Raw genomic sequence first — 24,135 nt, 5'->3', positions numbered from 1 at the left:
CATCTTCACTAGATTTATTTTTTGCTGCATTGCAGTAATACTCCTCTACAGGGATAACTGAGACAATCTAAACAATCCCCTTAAAAACCAAACTCAAATTCTATATGTGAATATTGATTGTGTGAACATAAATCTGTTGTAGATGTCATGCTGCACCAACCATTGTCTTGCAGGGAGAATTTGATAAGAATGCTGTGAGATTAAAAAAAAGAGATCAATTAATTGTCACCATTATTATCCTTTTACAAATGTTGCTTTTTATTTTTGGACAGGGTGTTCACGTTCGTGTCACTCAAATGAAGAAGAAATTATACAGTTTTAACTGATTAATAAAAGGCTGTTCCCCAAAAGACCTCTGGCTTTTTGATATTTAAAACATCCACATAACCATGAATGGTGCACAACTTACATATATAGCACACATATTATAAACCCTTTCCTGCATTAGTTATATCTACATTAACATGTAGCTGATGTGATTCCTGTTTGCATATTTTTGGGCACTAGAGAGTAAAGTATTGTATCAGAGCAGCTTTTCCAACAACAAATGCTGTCATCAATACTGTCAGTGCATTAGACACTCCTTGGTCATCAGTACCTTTGCTCCAATACAGAGCCAAGTATCAAACAGTTTAACAATCAGTGGCTGGAATCCATCTTGATGAGAAGAAAGCGGTCCGGCAGTCCATTAATATATTATGTAATTCATAAGAATATGCTTGCTTGATGAGTCATAATAGTAATTATTTAATAATAGTAATTGACCAAATATGACAATATTTAAAACATTTCCTATTATAGAGTTTGAATTATTTTCACCACAGTGAAGTTTAGATCATCTTGAAAATGAAAATGAGCTTATTCTCATCTAGAGGTGGAATGATGCAAAAATATTAGAGCATCTGTGAAAATCCTGCTGAATACTGGACAAAAACACAGGACATCTTTAAATGTACAAAAAAAATCCGTTTTGGAAAAATCAAGTTCCACCATTTCACATGTACAATTAGATGTGTCGATTTCTTTTAATAAACTTCATTTGGCAGTCCCAATACTACATTTAATTATAAACACTATGAATTGGTTTTGCGAGTCAGTTTAGGCACTTTACTTCAATAGATCCTCTCAATAAATCCAGTCTACAGACTTCTACAATAGGTGTGAGTACTGGATAAATATATTACATAATGTTACAAATGAATTAGCTTTTGTGATAGGAAAAGCACATAACCACTCTAATGGGAATCCATTGGGGTTCAAAAAAAATGAAGACAAAAATTAACAAAATTCTATTTTTGTACTAGCCAGTTAAGTAAATGATATTTCATTTTAAAGAATGATTCTAGCAGAAAATTCTGTCATATGAACTAAAAGCTAATTTGCACTGACGTTCTTCTCTGGAGAACTGAGGTTTGGATTAGTGCTAGGGGTTAAAATGTCTATTTGTGACACTAGAAAGTGAATTTCTATTGTATATATTTGAATTTGGAATGCACGATTTGAATTGTGCAATGTCAGTCATTGCATTAAAATACTGAATCTGAAATGTTTTCATTTGGATCTGAACTCCAATGAATTTAGAACTGCATTTATCCTATGGTAATGCTCTATACTTACAAATTAATTTCTCCCAATTTAATAAGTACACCATCAGTACACCAGAACAACCAGAAGTTTATGTCCAAAACATTGTTGCACATCATTAAGTTCAATATGTGACATTCCTATCTCAGCGTATACGTTAAGACGTTACCCTTTCATCCTGATGGTTTGCTGCTATCACTTGTGAGTCCTGTTCCTTAGTGAAATAGTCAAATAAGGGGAATACAAATCAATCTCCATCAGTCACCTTGATGGCCCATTGCCCATTGAGACATACTTTATGTGATTTTGGGCTATATAAGAAATAAATGTTGTTGTTGTTGTTGTTGTTGGTAAGTATTCCACAAATCAGTCTTAAACATGATGAATAAATTTCGTATATTGATCAAATATTATACTGTGATGTTCATAATTGTCATTCATTTGGTTGTATAGCATGGTTAGATTAAATTGCATAAATACAAATAAGATTATTTTTCAATAATTCCATCAAGATATGACTCAAAACCATATATATACACAGTTACATAGATAGATATATATATATATTGTTAATTATTGAAAAATTGTGCACTGTCAGTTGTGCTGAATCTGAAATGTTTTCATTTGGATCTGAACTCCAATGAATTTAGAACTGCATTTATTCTATAGTAATGCTCTGAACTTACATATTAATTTCTCCCAATTCAGCTTCAGTTCTCACAATTCATTTTCAATTTACTGAGATACACAATCCAGGTCCTTCAGGAAAAGCAAAAACCAGAACTCTTTTCCATGTTCAGAACAGTTCTTCAGGTTGCGGTATAGTAGAACTTTACACCAGAAATATGGTGTAACTGTCACGCGTACCACCTCCAGCCCAACAGAGGGAGCAAGATCAGCCGGGGAGACAGTGACCTGGAAGCAGAAGTGCAGGGGTTCAGCGTCCAGTATAAAATTCAGGTGGCCAAGGGGGACACTGCCTGCTGTACATAGCAACAGGAATGCACACAATATATATATATATATTTTTGGTGATGGAGACTTAGACAGGTGCATTTAAACCATTTTTCTTGGATTTAAAGATTTTGATGTTAACCTGTCCAACTTGTATTCTTGAATTCAGAGATCATTAGGCCGTCAGTGCTGACATGTGACTTATTGAATCCAGCTCACATGAGCATTGATACATTCATACAATACATCTGGAAAGTATTCACAATTTAACCACAATTTTTTATGTTACAGCCTTATTACAAAAATTATTTAAAATACTTTAAGCTATTTAAAAAGTATTCTATGTACAAAACCTCACATTGATAAAGTAAAGAAAATAATAATAATAAATAAAACATGTATTCACAGCCTTGACACTCAAAAGTCAGTTCAGGTGCATCCTGAACTGGAAAGTGGTGGCCTAGCGGTTAAGGAAGTGGCCCCGTAACCAGAAGGTTGCCGGTTCGAATCTTGATCCGCCAAGGTGCCACTGAGGTGACACTGAGCAAAGCGCCTGTCATGGCTGCCCACTGCTCACCAAGGGTGATGGGTTAAATGCAGAGGACAAATTTCACTGTGTGCACCGTGTGCTGTGCTCCTGTGTATCACAATGACAATCACTTCACTTTCACTCCTGTTTCCACTGATCATTCTTCGAAAGTTTGAATTGACTATCATGGCTGCCTATCCTGTGGTAGTTTCAATTGATTGACATAGATCAGTTGACAGGCATCAACCTGTAGAAGAGTCCAGAATAAATTAATGCCAAATCGAAGGTCCTAATGAGCTTTTTGTAATTTACTAAATTCTCTGTTCTAAATTCTCACGTCCTTTTTCCCTGACCTGCAATGATAAATGATCCCAAATATTGTATTTAAAGAGTAATTAATGAAAATCCTTCAAACATTACAAATGCAGCTGTGCATTAGTCATTCTTTTAGAAAATCTTTAATGTTTCAAAATAAAATCAAATAATGAACTACTAAACAAAATTCATAAACGTATGATCCAAAAAGTGGCTATAATTATATGTAACCAAGTGATTAAGTGTTCATAAAAATGAGACTGGCCATGTAAAATAAATAAAGACTAACAATCAGATTTGGTATAAAATAAATAAGAAAATAACTGAAGGGATATCTCATTATTAAGAAAAACAGTAATCAGTTATGAAGTTTCACATTTTCATGGTGTTATTTGTGTTCAGCAAGTTGCCGCTTCCCTCCCCAGCCCCAGCACATCCTCCCTTCCCCTTGTCTTGGTCCATAATGCAGTAATTTGTTTAACATGCAACACTGGGCCCATACGGTGCACTCAGGCCTCCTGAAGGCACAACTGCCTTCAGGGATCTAGGACTTCACTGTGTGTTTTTTCTTTTGGAACTTTCTGAACTGTGACTGGATGGCAACAGCTGCCTTCTCCGTCTCAGGAGCGCCCATGTCAATGTCGAAGTCCTCAGCTGGGACATCTTTCTTTGACGCGTCTGTAAGGGTTCAGAGAAAATTACAACATTCAGCCACTGCTTTGATGCTCATTAGGATTGTGATTAGTGATCATCAATCAGATGCTTGGTTTAAATTTAGTTCAATAAGTACACCAATAAGTACACCAGAATTGTTAAGATAAGTCCAAAACATCATTGCACATCATTAAATTCAATATGTGACATTCCAAACTTATAACAAATCTGTAAGACATTTTTAAAACGTTACCCTTTCCTCCTGAGGGCTTGCTGTTATCACTTGTGGGTCCTGTTCCTTCTCTCTAAAGTCAAATAAGGGGAATACGAATCAATCTCCAAGTCACCTGGATGGTAAGTGTTCCACAAATCAATCTTAAACATGATGAACAAATTTCGATCCTGTATATTGATGAAATATCATACTGTGATGTTCATATTGTCATTAATTTGGTTATATAGCATAGTTACATTAAATTGCATAAATACAGTGAAAATACAAAGCTACAAATTATTTTTCAATAATTCCATCAAAACATGATTCAAAACCATATATACAAATTATATATACAGTCCCTGACAAAAGTCTTGTCACTTGTGTACAAATTGACCTGAAGTGTCGCTCAAATATATGTGAAGTGAATACACAGCAGCACAGCAGACGGTGCACACAGTGAAATTTGTCCTCTGCATTTAACCCCTCACCCTGAGTGAGCAGTGGGCAGCCATGACAGGTGCCCGGGGAGCAGTGTGTGGGGACGGTGCTTTGCTCAGTGGCACCTCAGTGGCACGTTGGCGGATCGGGATTCGAACCGGCAACCTTCGGGATTCAACCTTCTGCTTACGGGGCCACTTCCTTAACCGCTAGGCCACCACTGCCCCCTAAAACATCAGTGCGCCGCCCGGGAATTGGGAATCTTTCATGATACCACTACACCAGCGGCAAATATATTTCTAATCAAGATTTTTGTACAAGAAATGGCTCGTTTTATTCCCAACAGCTTTGTAGCGATGTTTCAGTGCAAAACAAAATTGTCAAAAAGTATTTAATATTCAATTTGATAAAGCTGTCATGATCCGGTCCAGCAGGGGTTACGTCGTCTCCGGAGTTCGGACCGGAGTTTCATGTTCGTCATGTCTAATATTCCCTGATTGTTATCACCTGTGTATGATTGTATAAAACTATCCTGTTCGTGTATGTTCGCCATCGGGTCATTGTGTGGTGATGTTCCCTTGTCAAGTGTATTATGTATTAAACCCCTGTCCTGTGACATTGTGCGTCCTCCTTCCTCGCCATGTCCAGCCATCGTGACAAAAGCCCATCGAGTCAATTTGTTGTCACCTTGTCATATGAGCTTCACCTGTGACTAATGGATCAATTAGGTCTCAGGTGTGTATAAAAAGAACCCCAGTACACTAGACCTTCACATCAACTGCAACTAGACCTTCAAACATGCCTAAGATTTACCCTGAGACTAAAGTGTTGATTATCAAGCAGGGTGGTGCTCCATCAGATACTTCCATTTCCTCATCAAAGTTCCTCAAGGAAAAGAAAATCAAGATGTTCCAGGATTAAACTGAAGTGATTGTCACATATGATGCACAGCACATGGTGCACACAGTGAAATTTGTCCTCTGCATTTAACCCATCACCCTGAGTGAGCAGTGGGCAGCCATGACAGGCGCCGGGGAGCAGTGTGTGGGGACGGTGCTTTGCTCAGTGGCACCTCAGTTTCCACAAACTCTGTTGGGGCCTGCTGTTGGATATTCTTCCAGCGGAGTGCTCATAAAAGGACAGCTTTCTTTTGAATGGACACCTTCCCAAACCCAAACAGACCCAAGCTGAACAGTGCCAATTAATTTATGACTGGGATGTACCTGTGGGGTGGAGTGGAGGTCAGTGAATTGTTAGGTTTGTTTTGATTTGGTTTGTGTTTGTCTTGTGACTGTGTTGTTTGGTGACATAAAAAAAGTTATTTATTCTTTTTATTTCTTTTATAACCCAAATGTGTGGACCCAATGGGAGTTTTGTGGTCATCTGTGTGTCCCACAATGATCAGGGCCTCTTCAGAGTACTCGGATCAAGCTGCTGCAAAACCAAATGCCCCTGCAACAGCACAGAATTCAGACTAATGATCTTCCATACATTATCTGCTGATACACTTCACAAACATAATCTGCATAAAATTAATGTCACACAGCACTGCACTGAAGCACTGTCTTTTGAAAATGGACCAGTGACAGAACCATAGCTACAATCTAAGTAAAGTATGTCCAGTGCATCCGGAAAATATTCATAGCACATTTTTTCCACATTTTCTTATGTTGCAGTCTTATTCCTAAATGGATTAAATTCATCCTTTCCCTCAGAATTCTAGACACAACACCTCATAATGACAACATGAAAAGTAAAAAAAAAAAGTTTATTTGAGGTTTTGGCAAATTTATTAAAAATAAAGACTAAAAAAACACTTGTACAAAAGTATTCACAGCCTTTGCCATGAAACTCAAAATTGAGCTCAGGTGCCTCCTGGTTCTCCTGATCATTCTTGAGATGTTTCTGCAGCTTAATTGGATTACATCTGTGGAAAAACAGTTAATTGGACCTGATTTGGAAAGGCACACACCTGTCTTGTCAGGATAGAGGGAAAGATGACTGCAGTAATATACAAAGACATCCTGGATGAAAACTTGCTCCAGAGCAATCTTGATCTCAGACTGGAATGACGGTTTGTCTTTTAGAAGGACAAAGACCCTAAGCACACAGCCAAGACATCAAAGGAGTGACTTCAGGACAACTCTGTTAATGTCCTTGAGTGGCCCAGCCAGGGCCCAGACTTGAATCCGATTGAACATCTCGGGAGATCTTAAAATGGCTGTGCACCGACACCTCCCATCCAACCTGATGGAGCTTGAGAGGTGGGCAAAAATGGTGAAGGATAGGTGTGCAAAGCTTGTGGCAGCATATTCAAAAACACTTGAGGCTGTAATTGCTGCCAAAGGTGCATCGACGAAGTATTGAACAAAGGCTGTGAATACTGTACATGTACATGTACTTTCTCCATTTTTTATTTTAAATAAATTGCACAATTTGGAATAAGGCTGCAACATAACAAAAATGAGGAAAATTATGTGCTGTGAATATTTTCAGTGGAATATTGCACAGCTAAACAGACCACAGCTGAAACATGGGATGAGCGCTTCACACTCTACAACATAACCTGAATTATTCATTCAGCACTTTCAATGGGTTTCCAACAGTTCAGCAGACGCTTTGATGATAAGTTGATGAGCACAGCGGGAAAACCTTTCTGTGAGAGACTAATGGTGAAAGTCTAATTTGGTGGAACTGTAAAAACAATGAAAATGTGGTGTGGGAGAAGAGAATAGAGTGTGTAGAAAAACTCTTTCTCCCTCCACACAAAGCACTGTATTCAACCACTCCAATTTGATGTTACCTGGCAGAAAGAGGCATGGCACAATAGAGGTTAAAAATGAACAGTTTCTAATTTATTAACACCGGTAAATAATTATTGTAGTTACATGTGAATATTGAATGTAAAAAGGTACCAAGGTTACAGAGAAAATAAAAATGAGAAGAAAGAGTAAAGAGGGAGAAGAGAAAAAGAGGGGGAGAGAAAGACTCAGAAACCTTCCGGCTTCCGATGGAAAAACCTCTGAGCAAGAGAGCCCAGAGTCCCTTTTTCCACATGTGAGCAGACCTTTATACCCCTGGCCTACAGGAAGTTGTCACTGACCAATCAGAACCTGTTGTTTCTGATGTCACGCCCCCCGGTGCCTCCCATTTGGGGAAGACAAAGAGGGTGGGCGGTCCTGACGGCTGATACTTCACACGTTGCTGTCAGACAAAAGGCATGTAAAACAGGGGTGCCGAATCTTCACCCACAACCGTCGACACAGGACTGTCACACCTCCCCCTGCAGACATCTGTTATGCAAGGCAAAAGCAGGCTCCCGTGATGTCCATTCTTACAGATCCCAATCTTTTCTGCCTTCAGATGTCCTCTGCATCTTACTTTTTCCACCTGAACCATCTGCATGTCCTCTCTCACCACATCCTTATGCCTCCTACTAGGCTTCCTACTCTTTTACTCCTGCCTGGTAGCTCCATTCGCATCCTCCTTCCAACATACTCAGTGTCTCTCGTCTGTACAATTCCAAACCAACACAGTCTTGCCTCTCTGGAAACATCCAGCCCTAACTGTTCCTCTTATGCACTTATTCCTGACCGCAATCAGTCCGGCCACCATTCCACCCTGCCTGCACTCTCTTCTGCACCTAAATTTTACAAGTCAATATTGCCTAAATGGACAGCGATTCTGAAAGAAAAGAAGTGATTTAAAAAAAAAGTTCACACTCCTTGCTCTGGATTGTTGAACTCAAAGTATCTGAACTGCAGCTCTTTCACTAGCTCTGCTCCCTGTAACCTGACCATCCTGCTGTCCTCCCAGAACTCTGGACAAACTTTCTGCACTGGTGCGCTAGCACAAAAGTTAGATGCACCAAATTTTCTCCATTTTCTTTCTGTCCATTTAGGCAATATTGACAATATTTACAAGAAAGCTAACTTACTGAAAATGTTTGAAAGTGAAAGTGATTAGTTGTCACGTGACACCACAGCACAGCATCCAGTGAAATGTGCTTCTCTGCAATTAACCCATGAAACCCTATGAAAGGTCCCCAGGGAGCAGTGTGTGGCAACCTCAGTAGCACCTTCCCAGTTCGGGATTCAACCTTCTAATTACAGGTCTGTTTCTTTACCCGCTAGGCCAACCACTGCCTTCTGATGGTGCTTAAAGTGCTTCACTGAAATTAAAACAAGACAAATTAAATAATAGAAAATCTAAATTAAATGTACAAGTGCTTTAGGGCTTGAACTTGATTATAATGTCAACCTGATCTGTTGCCTGTTGCTGAAAGGAAGAGGGGAGATTTGGCCAGTACATTTATCGCTGGCTATGTTTTTCATGCATGCATGATGCTTTTTCAGCATTTAATTTCTATCATTTTACTCGTACTCGGGCTTGCACAGTAAATAAGTGGTCAGGTGAGTGTTTTAATTAGTGCAAAAATTAATGCTGTGGTAGGAAACGAGGTAGCTTTAAGTTGTAAGGCCTGATTTAAGCTCTGTCTTGCACCACTTTCACATCCTTCTCTGCCACTCCTGACTTTCTCATACAAAACTACAATTCCTCTCTAGTCACCCTGTCATATGCTTGTCCCCTTGTCACAAAGACATGGTGTAGCTCATTCTGACCTTCTCTGTACTCCAACATCAACACCCAAACATCGCATTTGTAGTGCTCTTTCCCAGCATGACACCATACTGCTGCTCAATGATCACTGTTCTTCTTAACCTTGCTTCTTCACCAGACTGATGTGAGTTGGTGATGTAAGCTGAAAAAGAAAGCTGATTGTCTATAGTTACTCCAAGGTTACATGCAGTTACAGAAGTAGAGATTTGTGAGTTGTCCAGGTAGATAGTGAGATCCTGATGTGGTGAAGAATCTGGTGGAATGAATATTAGTTCAGTTTTGGTATGACATCCAAGATGAAATGTTATTTATACATGCAGAGATCTTGGAGGCAGCATGTACACCTGAGGGAGGGGAAAAAAGAAGATGAGTTGTGTGTTGTCTGCATAACAGTGGTATGATAAACCATGTGAGGAAATGACCTCACCAAGTGATCTTGTGTAAATGGGAGAAAAGGAGAAGACTGAGTACTGAGCCCTTGGGGACTCCAGTGGAGAGTCTTGTGTTTAACAGTGTTAAATGCTGCAGAGAAGTTGAGGATAATATAAACATATGACAGTTTTGCTGTAGCTTCTCAGAATAGCCATCACAGTCAGATGACCTGCTCTGAAGCTAGATTTGTTGGGATCTTGAATGTTGTTCAGATAGATGTGATGTGAAAGAAAGAGGAGAGATACTGATTGGTAGTTGTTGATGTCTGTAGGATCAGAGGTGGGTTTCTTTAGGACTTGGATGAACCCCTGCTGTTTTAAAGGCAGGTGGCACATCACCAGTTTAAATGTCTTTTTAGAGTAGAGTACGGGCTGGAGAATGTAGAGGTGGAGAATGTCTGGTAGATTTGCTTAATCTCCCATGTGAAGAAGGTTAGGGAAGAGTCGGAGGGTTGAGTAGAGGGGAAAATATGTTGGAGGTTTTGAGGGTTGTGCATTTTGAGTGTTCCAATTTTGCTTTGATTCCCCCTCTCCCTTTGCGTTGCTCTGTAATCAGGTTATTTGTCTCCTCCAACATCTGTTCTTTCCTCTTGTCCTGTGACAACCCGTGACAAGAGACAGAGTGAAGAATTGGGATGGTGAAGGAGGGATGGTGATGAGTTTTGGATCCGGTAGGTAGGGTGAGGGTAACGGACAGAAAATGGTGATCGGAGATGTAGAGTGGAGCACAAATGAGGACATTTCCATAGTTATCCGTCTTAGTTAGCCTTCTCCACCTCTCTCCTGGCCTGATGGAACCTCTACTTATACTCCTGTGTACTACCTTCAGCTCTCTGACTATGCCACTGCTACATCTCTTCAACTGAATTCTCTCCTGTACTTCCTCATTCCACCATCAGGTTTTCTTGTCCAACTTCTTCTGTCCAGACGTCACACAAAGCATTTACATTTAAAGCATTTATCAGACGCCCTTGTCCAGAGCGTCTGATACAATCAGTTGTTACAGGGACAGTCCCCCTGAAGCAACTTAGGGTTAAGTGTCTTGCTCAAGGACACAGTGGTAGTAAGTGGGATTTTAACCTGGTTCAAACCCCACTTACTACCATTGTGTCCATGAGCAAGACACTTAACCCTAAGTTGCTCCAGGGGAACTGTTACAGTGTCCCTATAACTACTGATTGTAGTTCCTCTCCCATCACTTAAACAGATCCGTAATCTGGGGTTAAACTCTCCTTAAGAATATGGGCCCAATTTAGGAAATACTTTGGTCTATGCAGTTTCTCTGTTATGAACCCCATTGCTGGCTATCCTTGGTGCAGAATGTAGTTTGTCTGCAATGGCAGAAGAAAGGTATTGTGCGTTTTAAAGATTTGCTAATTGGAATTACCATGGCTTCATTTGAACAACAAATTTCTTTAGACAATATGTCCTCTCCCAGTCCCCCAGTCTGCAATCAGATACAACATCTGTGGTTCTGTCTTTAAACCCATCATGCAGAAGGCTCACATCAGTTCTTTATGGCTTGGTGTCTAGTTTAAAGCCTGCGCCCATTAACAGACTTAAGGTAGCATGGGAGGAGGACTTGGGTGTCAGCCTCTTGGATGACATATGGAACTCTGCACTTAAACTTGTGAACTCAGAATCACTGGTTTAAAGCTTCCTTATTACCACTGAGTGAGTATTGAAATATATGTAGCTGGTTTTATTTTATCCCTAATTTACATTAATTACATGAATACTTTATACAGTTTACCTTTGATTGTGAAAAAGGGTCCTGAATCTGTCACAGCAGTGTGACAAGTCTGTTCTGTGACACAAAAAGTGTTCATTCTTCTTTGTAACCCTTAAAGGGTCTAGCAAATTGGTCATTTCACAGATTGAGCTATCACAATGTTCAAGGGGTGCTTGGAGTGTTGGTGATGATGGAGTGTTGTATTGGCCCAGCATAGATGCACTGTAACTGGCACTGGAATGTTACAAACCAAACCTGCTACCTAAGTTCAGAAGTTTTTATGTGGGGCAGTGGTGGCCTAGCAGTTAAAGAAGCAGCCACGTAATCAAAAGGTTCAAATCCCGACCCGCCAAGGTGCCACTTGAGGTGCCACTGAGCAAAGCACCGTCCCCACACACTGACTGCCAACTGCTCACCAAGGATGACTGGTTAAAAGCAGAGGACACATTTCGTTGTGTGCACTGTGCTGTAGTGAATCATAATGACAATCACTTCACTTCTTTATGGTCCTGTTTATCAGATACTCATAAAAGACAAGCCAACACCCATGGAGACAATGAAAGCAGATATAGAATATTTTTCATGTTTTAATGGCCATTTACAGTGTCCCCTTGGGCCACTTCTGAATGTTAATTATTTAGGGTACATAAAGTAGTATGAATATGTAAAATCATTGGCTCAATCAGATAAAATGCTTCATCACAGATATTTAGATTTTAAATGAGTTAGTGAAGGGTCATATATTAATTATGCAGCCAGCAGTAGTACCAAATATTCATAAAGGCCTGCACCCCTTTTAGCGTATTTAAAGTAAATATACATGCACTTGTGTAGTGCACATTCTGTCTCCAGGGCTTTTGGCTGTGGAAGTTCATTTCATGGGTGTAATGTGGTGCGATATGAAGGATTGTGGTTTTCCTTTGAACTGGGATTAGCTCAACTCTGTGTTCAAGACCTCTGTTTTTTCTGAGAGAAAGAGGACTGAGGTGCTGTTGGATATCCAAGTGTCTTCATCCTATCGTCCGATGATGTCCATGTTGAATCTGCGAGTACTTTTTTTTTTTTAAATAAAGATAAGGATATTTGAAATTAATAAAGGATTGCATCAGCACTTTGGACATTGAATTTACATTTGCAAAATGAATTACCATTTGAATATTTGTGTTTCTAATCTTCCATAGGCGAACACTTATTTACGATTAAGGAACACGGCGTGACTTCCAAAAGTGGAGGAGGATGCAGGCAGGTTGATTATATACTGTGCAAGATGAAGAGTTTGAAGGAGATTGGAGACTGTAAGGTAGTGTCAGGGGAGAGTGTAGCTAGACAACAAAAGATAGTGGTTTGTAGGATGAGTGTAACTCAAGAGTAAGAAGACAGTGAAGGCAGAGCAAAAGATTGAAGAAGAGTTAAAACAGCCATTGGGTTGCATTGGGTTGCAGCCATTGTTGCCAGATAGTTGAACAACTACTTCAGAAGTGGTGAGGAAAACAGCAGGAAAGGTGCTTGAAGAGGGTGGTAGTAGCCTAGTGGGTAACACACTCACCTATGAACCAGAGACTAGGCTACTACCTCCCATAGTTCCATTTCTACCCAGTCAGGAGCTTCAAGGTTATGACATAACGACCAATAGATCAAGTAACGTAGGTTTGCAGCCCAGTAATATAAGAAAAAATTACGAAAAGCCAGCCCACCAGCAGCTTTGTTTTTCTGAAGATGTGCCTTATTTATACAAGAATGCTTACTCTAAGATGAAACAATAGAGTCCAGTTGATCAAAAAACGTTCTGGAGACAAAAATCAATATAGCCTGAAAGATGTAAAGCAATTTACGTAACAGTCATTTTTATGGAATTGATACTCCCCACAAGTGACATGGACAAGGGGTACCACTTTGTCAGTGTGTGTTTAATCTGGTTCAGCAAGACAATAAAATTTCCTTTAAACAAATCTTTATATTTCCTTTTTACTAGGATACCCAAATATGAAAAATGGTCCTTCTCAACTCTAAAAGGGAGACTGGAGAAGTCCAAGGTCTGTGATAGTCTATCAATGCAAGTTGAAATACCTGACCATGGCTGTCCCTGCTGTCAAGCTGATTGGTGAAAAGTGAGTCCCCAGCTGTACCCAGCCGTGACAATAAAGCCCTTAATGGTCTTGCATCGCAGTACTTGAGGGAAGTTTTAGTTATTTAAAATCCACCATGCCCCCTGTGTTCAAAAGGTGCGGGATCACTACTGGTACCCAAAGTACAGAAAGTCACAGCTGGGAGTAGATTCTTCTCCTATAGAGCTCCGCAGTTGTTCGGGACTCAAACACAGTCACATCATAAATTACCAGACAGAGTGTCAATTATAAAGTCCACTTTATTATACAGTCACCTAGTCAAGCATAGACAGTGTTAAATTGTACCACAAATGCACCACTATAACCATTTATTTCTGTACCAGTTGTACAATGCCACTCCCTGTCGCTGCTACTGTTTGTTTTCTTCAAGGCACTGAATCATGTCCAATGAAGAGACCATCTGATTAATGTTGGTCCTTGGCAATGAACTGCTGATGAGACGACTTAGCATAAAATGTACCACAGGATCACCACAGCCACCACCATCATAACAGCTAAAGCCTCCGGGATCTTCAAATGTACCAGTAGCATTATAATGCACAAGCAATGTACACCATGACAATGGACTCAACAACTACGCTGCACTGTCCAGTACCTCCAAACATGTACAGATGCTATATACTGCACTTTGGACATTTTCCACCTCTACACCTGTTGGACTTTTCTTTTTTCTTGGACAAATCATCACCAACCCTGGAAGGTAAACAACAACACGGGGATGTGGCCCTAAAAACTCGACATGGGGCAAACAGTCTCATACAGACAAACAGGTCTCAGAATCATTGTGAACGTCTCTCAAAATACAATGCTGTATTGCCAAGCATACACAATATAATAAGCTTGAGAAGCTGCAATCCTCTGAGGTCTTATATCATGGTCTGTCATGATCCAGACCGGCAGGGGTTACTCCGGAGTCCGGACCGTGCAAATGCATCCTCCTTCGCCGCCATGTCCAGCCATGACAGAATGACCAGATCATGTGGACGCAGCCGATCTACGCCCCGCTGAGATCCAGGGAACCGTGGATGGTCGGGAGGACGTCTACTCCACAGTTTCATGTTCAAGATTCCATGTATGGACGTCCCCCGATGCCGCCGTCTCGTCCGGATTCCAGCGATGCACCTCCGGTAATCGCCAGTTCCCCGCCATGATCCACGTCATGTTTTTAATCAGTTCCCCAAGTGTGGCAGACTCTCGGTGGCCTACGAAAGCTACTGTGGGTTCGAGAGGATCTGTCATGCAGTCCATGTTCCCCCTGGCGATTCCGGAGGCGGGGAGTACCGACGAATCCATACGACCGAACCTCGATGGCCTACGAAAGCTACCGTGGGGTCGAGGAGACCGGTCGTGCAGTTCAGGTGCTCCCGGCATTAACCGAGACGAGGGAGGCGGCGAACTTTCCAGCCGGGCGTGCCGGAGACTGACCGGAGCGACTGTGCCTGCGGACGGCAGACAGGACGCCGGTCCCCCACGGACGAGCCGTGCTTTGGCCCGGGCCTGACGCCGCCGGTGCAGGACAACCGCCACTCGTCCTTATGGACTTTCTCCCCCATTTCATGGACCGTTTTGTGGGGCACTCCCAGGTGGTAGTGCCTTTGAGGGGGGAGTACTGTCATGATCCGGACCGGCAGGGGTTACTCCGGATCCGGAGTCCGGACCGGAGTTTCATGTTAGTCTTGTGTAATGTTCCCTGATCGTGTTCATCTGGTGTATATATATATATATAATTGTATAAAGCTATCCTGTTCGTGTCTGTTCGCCGTCGGGTCATTGTGCGTGTTTATGTTCCCTTGTCTCATGTATGTTGTATTAAACCCCTGTCCTGTGAAATCGTCACCGCCATGTCCAGCCCACCCGTGACATGGTCTTATGTCAAGGTGGTGTTGCCGGGAATTGCAGGTGGTTGATCAGAGCTGCCAGAGCTGACTGCAGTTCGGAAAACAAGGAATGGTAAACAGGGCTGGCATGGAACTTGTGTCCAACATGCAACTGCATGTTTCTAAATTGTGCTACTTAAATATTATTTAATAAAGTGACAATGCATTTATGACCCAAAAAAGTCTGTCATTTTGTTGCCTTAACGCACAAAACATTTGTTATTTGCTATTACTGTCACATTCTAGAAATTTGCAAAAGCACTGACATAAGATTAATAAACACACTGCAGATCACAAATATATAGCATCAAAAGGATATATGTACACTCATATTGAAATCCTCACAATCAATAATCTGATTATCTGACAAAGTCTAGTTCAAATTTATTTGGAAAGCCAGCAGCAGATGAAATGGAGAGAGTGGGGAATGTGGCTCTGAACCAGTGTTACGTCAACATTTCTCCTGCTCCACTCCACTACTCATTGCTCTCTCTTATTGCACACTGCATGGACACGGTTACATAATAAACCTCACTATAATCTGCAGGAGGATTATTCTGAAAGCTCTGGAACATGTTTACATTATTATTCTCTTTTTGCCCTTTCCCAAAGCTCATCCCGGTTTTCTATTCTATATTAGTTCTATGGTGCTTCATGAATTTGCATAAGAAAGAACAAAAGAGAAAAGCATTCAGTTGACTTCAAATGGGTGTTAGGCAAAGACACTATAAATGTTTCATGTCTCTTGGGGCTATCGCGTGGTACCATCCTAGAGATTTTAATTCTGGAACTAAATGTATGTTTTAGAAATGCAAAAATAAAAAATATAAGCAAGGTATATTAGAATAGCATGGACATCCACAATTGGGAATTTATTTATTACCATTGTACATTGGGCATTGTACATTGTATATTGCCATCTCTGGGTATTCTGGATTATGTGTTTTACAGGACAGAAATGTATATTAAAATTAATCAGATCATCTAAAAGTATTATTTGACTTAGTTATCAACATTTATTAAAAATGTGGTTAATATATGAACAAATAGTCAAGTGGCCTGAGGCTGTATAAATCCATAAAAACATCAATGTTCTTCACAGAAGGACAATCCATATGTAGTTTTAATTTAAAGTTAACATATAAATAAATCCAGGCATCTGTGTATTTTTGGTTCAAATCTTTCTATGTAACTGACTGTATCAGACAGAAAGACACACAGATAGAATGTTGTAATGTTTCCCTAAAGGGAATTTTAAGGGGGAAACACAAACAAGAATGGAGATTTTAAAAAAGACGCACTTGTATTTAAGTTTTACTTGTGCTCCCACAGCTGAACAGAGACAGTTGGTGTAATCAGACCCGTAAGGCAGAAAGAGCATTAGAAAGATGCTAATATGCGCAAGCACATGGCCATGGCACCATTCCAAATTCAACATGGCAACAGGACAGATGGTTGACTGGATTTATAAAACTGCAAGAAATATCAAAAGAATGGAAAAGAAAAGTCATGAATAATAATAATAAATGTTCTGTGACAATAATTACAGCAAAAAACAGCTAACCTTTAAATATTTTTTCTCTGCTGGGAGAGGCTCAAGAGGCCCAAAATCGTACACTAAAGCCTTCTTTGTGTCATCCCAGGAGAGGGTAGAAGGACTGTCATGCTTACTTCCCATATGCTGCTTTCTGTAGCTGAGCTCTGCTAATGAGGATGATTGCTTAAAAATACTGACAGCATAGAGTGCATGAATTATTTTCAACCATGTTTTACTGGGTGATGGGAATTTCCACCTGAAGTAAAGTCAATAGATTAACTAAAGCCCAAATTTTCCAGCTATCAGAATGAGTAGTACAGAGAAGGTTAGATGGACAGAAGCATATGGCAGGGTGCCTAGAGAAGAAATGTGATTTTGTATAAGTAAAAGGGGTGCAGGACACGTATGAGGGCGGTGTGACAGCGATGAGGTCTGCAGTAGGACTGTCAAATGTGTTGAAGATGGAGGTGGGTCTACACCAAGGATCAGCTCTGATGGACAGGTTGACAGATGAGATCAAACTAAAGTCCCTATGGACTATGATGTTTGCTGCTAGGAATCAGTGCATTTGAAGAGCAGTTAGGGTTAGATGTTCGGACATAAAGTCAGACAGGCAAGATTGGAGGAGATTCAGAAGAGAGCCACTGATTATGTTGGGAGAAGGATTCTGAGGATTGAGCTCACAGGCAGGAGGAAAAGAGGAAGGCTTAGTAGAAGGTTTATGGATGTGGTGAGAGAGGTGGTGTGGAAGAGGAAGATACAGAGGAGACATTGAGATGGCTGATCCATTATTTTTGGTATCAATTGACAATGTTATCAATACTTCCAGTATGATAATTCCAGTTCTGCATCTGACAGGTTAAGAAAATCATAGGCAGACTATAAAATTATAGTATAGCAGCACCTAGGTAGCTCCTCCTCTGGCAACCTGGAGGACCCAATGGTTACATGAGAGACACTTTAAACATAATTCTGCAGCACCAAGCTTGCCATGAAGTGTAAAAAGCAAGAGCAGTGTCTAGAAATATTTTGGATATCAGATGAACAGGGAAAAGCAAAAGATGTGGACAGGACGTTTGCAAAAAGTGCTTGAAGTTGTCGCTGTCAAAGTGAGCAGCACAACAAATTTTGCAAAGCATTTGAAAGACCATCACTCCAAATTATATATGGAGTTTCGAGAGGGAAGTTGTTGTTCAAAGGTGATATGAATATTTTAATTGCCACTGTCAAACAATACTGTTGACGTTCATTATAAGAATGCCTGTGTCTTCTCTCTCCACATTTTACAATTATGTAATAGCACAATGTGAATATATTTTTCACTTCTGCAACATGAGAAACGAGGGGTGCTTTTTTTAGTTTGGCTCAAAAACATTAAAATACATTTCCTTCATTTAATCATTTATTTATTTATTCATGTGTTCATTTTCTTTTGCTTCTAATCTATTTATCAATTTATTTATTCAATTCTTTACTTAGTGTTTGTGACTTAATATTCTTTACTTTTTTTAAAAATTAAACAAATAATAGTACCAAGTATTCAGTATCATCCTTAGAATCGGTATCAAGTTTGAAATTTCAGAATTATACGTTTTTTTCTTTTCCCCACTGCAATACTTTGATAACCTGTTAAAAATGTGTTGATGAGAAAAAGAATCTTGAGAAATGTAAGCTGCATGTGCTACAACTTGCATGAATTTAAAGAGGTTGAAAGATGGTGTGTCTCAGACCCTGTCAGGGTGATCTTTCAATCTTCTGGGTGCTCTGAATTAAGTGAATTAATGGCCAAGTATAATATTTCATCCTTCATCATGACTCAATCAGTTTCTTGCTGAAAACTCAAGCCCATCTGGCCTTGCTGAAACACTTTACCCTGCATGTGATTAATCACAGCCAAAGCTTTCAGCCAAAAAGTGTTAAGTGCAGTAATTTTCTCATGTGCCAACATCTAAGCCTTAAGACTGAGCGTGGCAACAGCGAATGGGATCAAATGTCACTGCATTGAACAGCATCATCCAAAATTATGATTTGCATTAACGGACTCTGGATTTCTGCTCAACGACTGCATGCTCATTAAAAGAACTGGAGCAGAGGGTAAATAAGTTTCTTTTGAAATATGTCATATGCACCAAGAGAAACAACAGAATTATTTTAGATACTGAAATGTTTGCTGAGCTTTTATTGAAAATATAGAAAATATAGAAACAGTGCTGTATGACAACATGCTTATATTAAATAATCATTCTAATGTGATCAGTAGATCACTGAAGAATATCAACAGGTAATATGCATATTAGTGGAAATTGTATTACCAGTTGCAAAACCATTATTTTTGTGAAATTACAAATATACAGCTATAATATAAGTGTATAAAAACATGTTCAATATAACGCAGATTCATCACATGAATCAGAAATCTGACTAAGAGGGAATGCATTTCAAATTAAATGCACCACTGATTCCAGTGCTGTATGTGTACAAAACAATTTCTGCAAGATAATTCAGAAGGTGTGGTATTAGCCAAGTGGGTTACACACTCGCCTATGAACCAGAAGACCCAGGTTCAAATCCCGCTACCTTTATTGTGTCCCTGAGCAAGACACTTAAACCTAAATTGCTCCAGGGGGGACTGTCCCTGTAACTACTCTGGATGAGGGCATCTGGTAAATACTGTAAATGTAGAACAAATTGAATTGTTGACTTCATCATTATCTGACAGTGAAATTAAGGTCTGACAGTGCGAGGTGACAATCTGTTCTTAACACCATGGTAAGAATGCCAATGTCTGTTTTGAAGACAAAAACTTATTTCTGAGACTTATCTGGAAATATTATTATTATCTGGTAAGAGAAATATATATTCCTCCATTAACTGTAATGCATCATATACGTGCCAAACCTTGTGTCAAACCAAATATGCAAGATTCCATGCTGATGTGTCTGCAATTAGCACATTGAATAGGGCTGCTTGCATATACAACATTAGATTTGCATTCATCCAATCATATGCCATCTGGATTTGAAATCAGGTCATAAGCATAATATCCTTATGCAATGGCATACCATGTTTCTAATGGTATTTCTTTGTCTAAATATTAAAGCTGAGAGACAGTACAGTATTGTACAGAATTTATCTTCCTCCCTGAGCTGTACCATGGAAAGACCATTTTTTGTAATTTTATCATTGTTGAAGTGTTCTCTTTTACTCACTGAATTATACTATTTAACCAAAAGAATTTTATCCCACAGTAACAGTTTCAGTTTAATCAAAGCACACCAGGACTAGACGAAGAACAGTGACGGGACGTTAATTCTACGAACATCTGGAAGGAATCTGTGCACATCTGTCGACTTTTATGGGAGGTGAGCTGTCAGCTGCGGTGCTGAGTCGGGGAGCCAGTCACGCAGTCTCACTCCACTCCTAATATTCCAAAGAACACGAGCCACGTCCCACGCAATCCTGAAAACAAGTTTCCTCCGACGCGCAAACGGCGCGTTGTCCTCGCGATCGATAAGGTGATTTAAAAAAAAAAAAAAAGAAGGCACGACCACCACCTACCTCACTCATGTCTGCGGTTGAACGGGGCTGTGCGGAATCTCGCGTGGCAGTGGGCAGCGTTCACGCTCGGCGCAGCGGCAGCGAATTTATAGTTTTAGCTCGAACCCCCCCCTCCTGCCTTCATGTTCGCAATAACCCAATGAGAGCGCATCCACCCTGCTAATCTCTGAAATATTCATCAAATCACACTCATGCATATTTCATGGCGGAATGTTTTTTTTCTCGCCAGTTAGTGTTGTCATCCTGCATTCTGTTTCTTTGATAAAACATGAGATTAACCTGAGATTGATCTGATCTTTTTCATTAACCCATCAGATTTTGATTTCAAAAATATATTTATGATTATTTAAATAGACGACCGAATAGACGACCATTACTAGACAAGACCAGAATCGCGAGAGTTCGGGGACGCACTCGCAGACATTAGGGCAGGGGAACGAGTCATCGCACAGGGAGTGGGCACTGGAGTAGCTGCGGAGGATGACCGGAGGTGCGTGGCCTGTGGGGGGAATTGGAGGCGAGGGGATGAGGCTGGGGTGGACTGGGGCAGAAGAGAACAGGAAGCTGGCTTGAGGATGGTCCGGGAGTATGGGGGGGTACGAGAGAGCCTTGCAGAGGTGAGAGACGTGGAACTTTGGTGCTTATGCGTGGGATGGCCACCTGGGACTCCACAGGTTGATGCGTCTTCAGGCGCTTGGCTGTGCAGTTGAGGGCCCAATAGACTTGGGACAAGACTTTAGCGATCATGGTTGGGGTGGTAGTAGCCTAGTGGGTAACACACTCGCCTATGAACCAGAAGACCCAGGTTCAAATCCCACTTACTACCATTGTGTCCCTGAGCATTACACTTAACCCTAAATTTCTCCAGGGGGACTGTCCCCTGTAACTACTGATTGTAAGTTGCTCTGGATAAGGGCGTCTGATAAATGCCGTAAATGTAAATGGTTGTGGGAAACCAGATGGGTTTGAGGCCAGTGACCACCTTGAAGGGAGAATGCCCCGTGGCGAGGAACAGTGTTGGTTTCTGGGTGAGCTCTGCCAAGAGGAGGTGTTTGGACCAGGAGGTGGTTCAGGTCGAGCAGTAGCATCGGAGGTGAACAGCACAAAGTGCACACAGTGAAATTTGTCCTCTGCATTTAACCCATCACCCTGAGTGAGCAGTGTGCAGCCATGACAGGCACAGTGCTCCAATCTGTAAATACAATTGTGCCAACCCAGAAGCCAACTTAGAAAATTGAAGATGTTTTAGTAATCTAATTTTATTAAAAGAAAGGCTTAAGCTTGAATTTGAAGACTTGATTTAGTGAATCTATTGTTCAAATATCTAGTGGATGTTCATTCCACCATCTAGGAGCCAAGAGGGAGAACAGTTTAGATTAATGCTTTCCTAGAGATGGTGGTACCAGTCAAGCAGTGCTGGTGTATCAGAGAGATCAAGGTGCAGAGCAAGACGTGATGAGAGATCTAAGGTAGGAGGGTGCGGACCAGCATATATGAGGGGGCAGACAGAAATGTGAAGAGGGCACACAGTGGCAACAGAGGCAAGAAATGTGTGGGGTGGGGTGCTCTGGATAATTTGGCTGCACTTTGTCAGGCCTCTAACCTAAGACCTTACCAACTTTGTTGTCCCATCTGAAGGCTGAGCTTTTGCTCATTTTGCTCTTAGCACACAACCCCCAGACCATTATGAGGTGGCAATTCCTCAGTGGGAAAAGTAAAATAGAAAACACCAAAAAAATTAAAAACACGACATTTACCTTAATTGGATAACTAATCATATGTCCACAAAAATAAAGGGAACACTTGAACTGAAGGGAACTTAGGTCAATCACACTTTTGTGAAATCAAACTGTCCACTTAGGAAGCAACACTGACGATCAATTTCACATGCTGTTGTGCCAGTCGAATCGACAAGAGGTGGAAATTATAGGCAATTAGCAAATCATCCCCAGTAACGGAGTTTTTCTGCAGGTGCTGACCACAGACAACTTCTCAGTTCCTATGCTTTCTGGCTGATGTTTTAAGTGCTTTCACTCTCACATTTACATTTCACATTTACAGCATTTACCAGATGCCCTTATCCAGAGCAACTTACAATCAGAAGTTACAGGGACAGTCCCACGGAGCAACTTAGGGTTAAGTGTCTTGCTCAGGGACACAATGGTAGTAAGTGGGATTTGAACCTGGGTCTTCTGGTTCATAGGCGAGTGTGTTACCCACTAGGCTACTACCACCCGCTGTAGTGGAAGCATGAGACTGAGTCTTCAACCAACACAAGTGGCTCAGGATGGCACATCAATGCTTACAGCCCAACACTGTGCAGCAGTGACATGGAACACCAAGATTGGCAAATTCGCCACTGGTGCCCTGTGCTCTTCACAGATGAAAGCAGGTTAACACTGAGCACATGTGACAAATGTGACAGAGCCTGGAGACACTGTGGAGAATGTTCTGCTGCCTGCAACATCAGTAATGGTGTGGGGTGCCAGTTCTTTGGAGGGGGGTTGCACAGCCCTCCATGTGATCAACAGAGGTAGCCATTAGGTACCAAGATGAGATCCTAGGACCCCTAGTGAAACAATATGGAGGTGCAGTTGTCCTTGGATTTCTCATAATGCAAGACAATGCTAGACCTCATGTGACTGGAGTGTGTCAGCATTGATGCTATGGACTGGCCTGCCCGTTCCCCAGACCTAAATGACTTGCTCCATCCACCAATGCCCACTCTCTTGTCAATCCTGAAGAGGCTTGGAATTCAGGGCTCAGCATGGCAGTGGTTTGCTTCCTACCTTGATTAGCGATCTTACCAAGTGACTTGGAAAGGATCCACCTCTACCTCACGTAGATTCTCCACTTGTGTCCCTCAAGGCTCGGTGCTAGGTCCTCTTTTTTTCTCTCTTTACATGAGATCACTTGGTGAGGTCATTTCCTCACATGGTTTATCCTACAACACACAACTCCTCTTCTCCTTTCCTCCCTCTGATCTACATGCTGCTTCCAAAATCTCTGCATGTCTAACCGACATCTCGTCTTGAATGGCAGGCCATCACCTCCAACTCAATCCCACCAAAACTGAACTAATATTAAATCCATTCTTCACCACATCAGGATCTTGCTATTTACCTGGACAACTCACAGCTCTCTACTTCCACAACAGCCCGCAACCTTGGCGTAACAACAGACAACCAACTCTCCTTCTCGACTCACAACAGCAACCTTTCCCGCTCATGTAGATTCCTTCTCTACAATTATCTGTCAACCCACTTCACCTCGTATTCCCAGAGCCTCCAGTACTGCTCGCCTGGTCCCTCCATCACGAAAAAAAGGAAACATTCATCTAGACTCTTCTCCGTCTTGGCCCCTCGGTGGTGGAATGAACTTCCCCTCGAGGTCAGAACAGCTCAGTCACTGAGCACCTTCAAACAACAGCTCAAGACCTTCCTCTTTAAAGAATATTTAGATTCACTTGTAACTTTCTTATTGTCGAACTTGTGTACAGAATCTATAACAGAGTGAATAAAAAGATTGTATTCATAGTTGGTCCTAGTGAACCGGAATTGATC

At 41.1% G+C, this 24,135-nt stretch overlaps 1 long non-coding RNA gene across 1 annotated transcript; it reads right to left on the bottom strand.

Annotated features, from left to right (window-relative positions):
• Positions 1 to 3,509: 3,509 nt before the first annotated feature.
• Positions 3,510 to 20,711, bottom strand: LOC114791997 (uncharacterized). Its single transcript, XR_003750072.1, has 3 exons — positions 20,573 to 20,711; positions 4,290 to 4,341; positions 3,510 to 4,060 (listed from the first exon to the last, which is right to left on the bottom strand). It is a non-coding gene; the product is annotated as an uncharacterized LOC114791997 (long non-coding RNA).
• Between the last annotated feature and the right edge of the window lie 3,424 nt (positions 20,712 to 24,135).

Source organism: Denticeps clupeoides, chromosome 6 (genome assembly GCF_900700375.1).
Source record: "Denticeps clupeoides chromosome 6, fDenClu1.1, whole genome shotgun sequence".
NCBI classification, from domain to species: domain Eukaryota; kingdom Metazoa; phylum Chordata; class Actinopteri; order Clupeiformes; family Denticipitidae; genus Denticeps; species Denticeps clupeoides.
Note: the sequence above shows the minus strand (reverse complement) of the source record. Positions and strands in the feature narration are given on the sequence as shown.